Raw genomic sequence first — 6,201 nt, 5'->3', positions numbered from 1 at the left:
GGGTTAAAGAAAGATGTCATTTTGTACCTACATGGGCTTTGTGTCACTGTTTGTTGAGCGGTTTGCATGCCAGTTACTAGTGGATGATGTAACATTGTTCTGCACAGTCATCCAGTCATCCCCTGTTTTAGAGCGTGGTTATTTTCAAACAGAGACACCCCATAGCTTGTCTTTGAGTACAGGTCACCGGAGAAATTAGCTTTCTTAAAGGTTTGCTGGAGAATGGCTTTGGCTTGCATCAGACCATTGCATGCATATATATATGGCCCATGATTAAAAGCTACTTTATTCTAGTCTTGCTCATGAGGCTAATACAACCAAGAGAGTAAAAGGGCAGAACCAAGGTGTCTTCATTCCACAGTAGCTATCTATCTCCTTTGAGATAAGGCTGGTAATATCTTCATGTCGATTTCTTTTTTAATACATTTTGTTACGTTATATTAACTGTACAAAATGATGAGTTTCATCAGTATACTTTAATATATGTCTATAACAGGCTTTGTTTATACTCACCCACCAGGATCCTCTCAATCTCTTCCCCTCACCTTTCCCACTACCCACTAGTGTCCCTTCTACTTCAATTTGATTTTTAAAAATCTGGATTCTATTCGTGTATCTTAATCATTTGCAGAGCTTCCTATCATGATCTTAGTCTCTGTTTGTCCAAACTGGCACCATAGAAGTTCTTCCTTTAAGAGCTCAGGAGGTAGGTGGGATAACTACAGTTCAAACTTACTCAGTCTGGTTTCAGAGTCTGTAATATTGAGTCAGGAATCTGACAGGCTATGAGAGAGAAGGAGAGACCTGATCAATCAGAAAATCACTGATGTTATTATGTCCGGGGCCTCTACTGGATATGGTGGAGCAAAATCACCAAAGTTGTATGTGTAGCTGAGGTGCCTATAAAGTGAAGATATTTATGTATTTGGCTTACCTGGAGGTGGTTAACTATTTAACTGATGACAAGTTGGTGTTTTGGCTGAAAAAATGTTTGCCGTGTTGAATTTCAGAAAGATTTGTTGAGCTTTTTAGCCTTCTGGATAGAAAAACCAGCCCAGATGTCCACTTAAAGGGTAGGCAATGTTCTAACAATGGCTGTCAAGGTTCTAGCATATCTATGGTAACCACTTCTTAGTTCTTAGCAACCAAACACATCCCTGTTCCTTGTGTGATTATAGATAATTACTAAGTGAACTTTTATTCAGTGTAGAGTTTATTTCTTTTTAAAAGTACATGTAGAATTTACTGGGCTTGTTTAAATAGTGTATTTATGTTAATTCACTTAATCCTTAGTGCAACCTGACAAAAAGAGGCCTGCCATTCTTACTGTTAAAAGATGAGGTTCACAAAGCTTAGGTCGATTGACAAAGGTTCTCTAGTCAGTGCTAAGGCCAAACTTTAAACCTAGGCAGTCTGGCTTCAGAGTCTGTGCATTAGGTTGTGTATTCCACAGACTGGGTGAGATTCAAGGTTCTAGAGAAGCTGCCTCAGCTCTGGGCCTCTCTGTATTTCATCTGTCCATAGATTTCTACACTTAGTTTTCCTTAGTGTGGTGGCTCGTTTGATGTCAACTTGACACTAGAGTCATCTGAAAGGGGGAACCTTAATGGAGAAAAGGCCTCCATGAGAACCGACTGTCAGGCACTTTCTTAACTAGTGATTGATGGGGAAGGCCCAGCTCATAGGCTAGGCCGCCCCCAGGCTAGGTCCTGGGTTTTATTTAAAAGTAGCCAGCAAGCCATGGGCAGAAAGCCAGTAAGAAGCACTCGTCCATGATCTCTGCATCAGCTCCTGCCTTGAAGTTTCTGTCCTGTTTGAGTTCCTGTCCTGATTTCCTTCAATGATGAATAATGGTGCAGATGTGTAAGTCAAACAAATCCTTTCCTCAGAAAGTTGCTTTGGTCATGGTAATTTATCACTCTGAGAAGTAGAGGTCTATCGCTTGATGTTATAAAACTAAATATTTATTATTGCTTGATGTTTTAGAACTAAATATTTATTATTGCTTGATGTTTTAGAACTAAATATTTATGGTTATAGTGACTTAAGCTTGAAGCTATGATGGTTTTAAAAAGAAATTTCCCTCATAATATCACACTAGACACCACATGCTAGCAAATAACAACTCCAGATCTAGGAATGGGTTGCTTCTCAGTTGTTGGCCAGTGGGTTCCCATAGATCTCCACACATTACAGGCTATTGCTGCTGCTCTTGATTACACTCCATAATGTGATCGTATGACTATTGCTGGGACTACAGAGATGGCTCGGTGGTTAAGATTGCTTGCTGTTCTTATAGACAGACCCAGGTTCAATTCCAGGTAGTCACTTGTTGGCTCCCAACCATCTACAGTTGCAGGTGATCTAACTCCTCCTTCTGGCCTCCCCGGACACGAGACCCATATATACAAGCAAAACATATTTAAAATTTTGCGTGTGTGTGTGTGTGTGTGAAGACGCCACATACTTGAGTGATAAAATATAGAGAAATCAAGCTGATCTGGAAGCTTTATCCCTATTAGATTGCTTTCATAGTGCTGGGAGGTGCAATGCATCCCAGGAGGAGAAAAGTAATCGTCAGTCTTACATAGCTGCAAACCTTATAAATAATGATAAACATCCTAGCAAGATATGTCTACTGGTTGATAATGGTACAAATGATACAGAAGTATCAAATCACTCCGGGAGATGGAACCTATACCTGGCACCATTATCAGGGCCAACCACTAGGCCATGGGCTCTAGTGGGAGAGCCAACTACCATTATTCTGTTAAAAGGGCATAGTATTAAAACAACTCCTAATGGCCCTCATCAAAGAAGATTCTCCTCAGTAGACAGTAGTTAACACAGAGATCCACAAACTGGTCAACTTGCAGAGGACAGGAGACTGCAGTGTTCGGCTCTAAATAGGACATCTATAACATACTTCTCCCTCCATGACCCAGGGATCTTCACAGAAGAAGGGGTGGACACATTGTAAGAGCCAGAGGCAGTGAATGACTACAAAGAAACAAACTTTACCAACCAGAACAGGACATCTGCATTATGAACTTACAGTACTTTTGACATTATGTGCAGACCTGTGAAATCTCAGTCAGACAAAATCCCAGCATGGAGTAGTAGAGGTGGGGTTTATTTATTGCAAGAAGAATCTTATGATCAAAATGCATAGTATTCAATTCTCAAAAAAAATGGTTTAAAACAGTTTAAAGAAATGTCCCCCATTGACTCATACATTTTGAACAGTTGGTGACAAGGTTTGGGGAGGTTATGGAACCTTTAGGAGACAGAGCTTTACTGGGGGAAGTATTTACTGGGGACAGACTGTGAAGGCCTATAGCCTCACCTTACTGTTCTCTCTCTGCTGTGTGTGTGTGTGTGTGTGTGTGTGTGTGTGTGTGTGTGTGTGTGTGTATGTGTGTATGTATATGTGATCTCTTTGTGTATTGCTCCTGTTGTCATGCTATGTATTCCCTGCCATTATGGACTCTATCCCCTCTTTAAGTTGCTTTTAGTCATAGTATTTATCACAGCAACCAAAAATTGATAGAGGGTTATTGCTCTGGGCTTTCAATACAGTGATCCTAGTAGCTATTGCAGTCTTATTATTCTAGCAGCAGTTAGTGGTGCCAGACAGTAGCAAGCAGCAGTGATAGCTGGCACTTTTTAATATTTTTAATATCTTGACATTTTAGACTCCCATGTTTTTATTTTTTAAATTTTTTATTATATATTTCTTTGCTTACATTTCAAAGGTTATTCCCCTTCCCAGTTTTTTGTCCATAAGCCCCCCTTCCCACCCCTCCCCCTTCCCCATACGGGTATTCCCCCTATACATCCCTCTTACTGCCCTCCCCTGCACTGGGGGTCCAACCTTGGCAGGACCAAGGGCATCCCCTTCCACTGCTGCCCCCACAAGGCTATTCTCTGTTACATAAGCAGTTGGAGCCCTGGATCAGTCCACGTGTAGTCTTTCGGTAGTGGTTTAGTCCCTGGAATGGCTGGTACTTTTATGTAATAGTTTTTATACAGGCTTCAGATGCTGGAGTCCCTAAGCCATTGGCAGCTTCAAGTTTTCTATCTTTCTGTAGTGCTTCTTTTCTCTATTGCTCCTGTTCCCCATTATTGATACTCTAGCCACTCTCTTCAGCTCCCGCGTGCTGCTCCCGTGTTTGCTGCTGCTATGGTAATGGCTTTTGTTGCCTTCAACACTGTTGCTGCCTCCCTTTCTTTATATTATCAACTCAGCTCAGTATAGCAATGATAAAAGTCAAAGGGAGGTAAGAAAAGACCTTTTGTGAGAAGTCTTTCATTTGGTATTAATGCTGCAAAACAGCATAAGAGGGTGTCTCCCAAGTAGGTCAGAAAATGAGACAAACAGCTTGCTTATGTGATCAGAAATGTGTGTGGCTGTAACAAAGGTTCTGTACTAAGCACATGCATATGACAGACCATGCTTGATCCAATAACAGCAGCCCCCCATTCAAATGAAGGCATGTTCTGAAGTCAATCATAGCATGGCCCCTCAAGCAAATGAGAGATATCATTTGCACTAATCAAAGCAGTTCCTGATGCAAATGAAGGCTTCTGTTTGCCCAGATCATGGCATAGTTCCTTGTGCAAATGAAGAAAATACACTAGCAGCAAACATAGTAGTCATCCAAATTAATATCTCATTGTCCAATCATGACAGAGTCCTTTGTGTACATGGAGGATTGCATTTATATCCATCACAGTAGTCCCTGCTGTAGATGAAGATGTGTTGAAGCAGACACGTGAAAGAATGTTTTGCTGAAGCAGACACAGGTGAGAGGGTATGTGATTGGAAATAATATAAATATGACCCCATAGACAGTAGGGGGGGCTCTGGCATTGGCTCACCTTACTCTACCTCACTAGCTTCTGCCGAGGACATTCATATTGGTTCACCTAACATGCAGTTACTGATCTTCCCTTGTCCTGACTTCATAGCCAGAGACTAGTCTCATGACGTTCCAGCAGGTTCTTGCAGCTTCTGTAGACTCAGGCTTGGTAGAAGGAACTTCTTGGTTTCTTCTGTATCAAACTGCTGCTGCTGATTTGTAAGTGGTGAATGCCTAGTGAACTGGACTGCTGAATAGCCCCAAAGAACTATTTTTAAATAGATCCACAACCCCTGTTTCCTACTAACCTTCTTGTTCCACTACCTCTGATATGTGATGGATTAGAAAGGAGGTTGGTGCATTTAAGAAGACTTCTTAAAGTAGGTTTTGAAAAAAAAAAAAAAAAAGCAAAGCCTACAAAGATGTTTGAACTAATCATGGGAAAGTTTCATACTTTCAGCAGTCACAATCCCTTATGTAAATAAAGGCCTTTATTGTACCAATCAGGGTAGCTCATGCAAATGAAATTCTGTTTATCCCAATCACAACACACATTTCCTTGATATCAAAAAATGTTCACCAGGGCTGGGTGTTGTGTTTCACACCTTTAATCCCAGCACTGAGAAGACAGAGAAAGGCAAATCTCTATGAGTTGGAGGCCAGCCAGGTTTATATAGTGAGTTCTAAGCCAGCCAGACTAAGAATTGTATAGTGAGACCCTGTCTCAAAACATTGTTTTATATATATGTATGTATATATATATATGTATATATATATATATATATATATATATGTCATTTGTACTACTGTTGAGGACTGTCTAGTTCATTTGTTGGTTTGTTATTCAGTGTTTAATATTTTTTAGTTCCTTATTCTTAATATTTGTCTCCTCAAATAAACATAAGGTATTAATATAGAATAAATTATAAAGTTCAAAATACATATGAAATGAAGAGACAGGGGAAGAGAAAAAAAGAAAGAAAGATGGCCAAGGAGTAAGGAGGCCTGCAAGATAGCTCAGTAGGTAATGGTGCCTTCTGCCAAGCACAAGATCCTGAGTTTAAGTCCCAGAACCCACATGGTGAAAGAGAGCATGTTTGTGTCCTCCCATGCTTTAAAAAGTTTAAAAGAATTTAATTTAGAAGAAGGGGAGGAGGAGGAAGAGGGGGAGGAGGAGGAGGAAGAGGAAGAGAAGAAGAAGAAGAAGAAGAAGAAGAAGAAGAAGAAGAAGAAGAAGAAGAAGAAGAAGAAGAAGAAGAAGAAGAAGAAGAAGAAGAAGAAGAAGAAGAAATTGCAAGAGTGGGAGGAGGAATTGTGGGAGCCAGGTTGAGGATACCAG

This window comes from Rattus rattus, chromosome X (assembly GCF_011064425.1).
Source record: "Rattus rattus isolate New Zealand chromosome X, Rrattus_CSIRO_v1, whole genome shotgun sequence".
Classification (NCBI taxonomy): domain Eukaryota; kingdom Metazoa; phylum Chordata; class Mammalia; order Rodentia; family Muridae; genus Rattus; species Rattus rattus.
Note: the sequence above shows the minus strand (reverse complement) of the source record.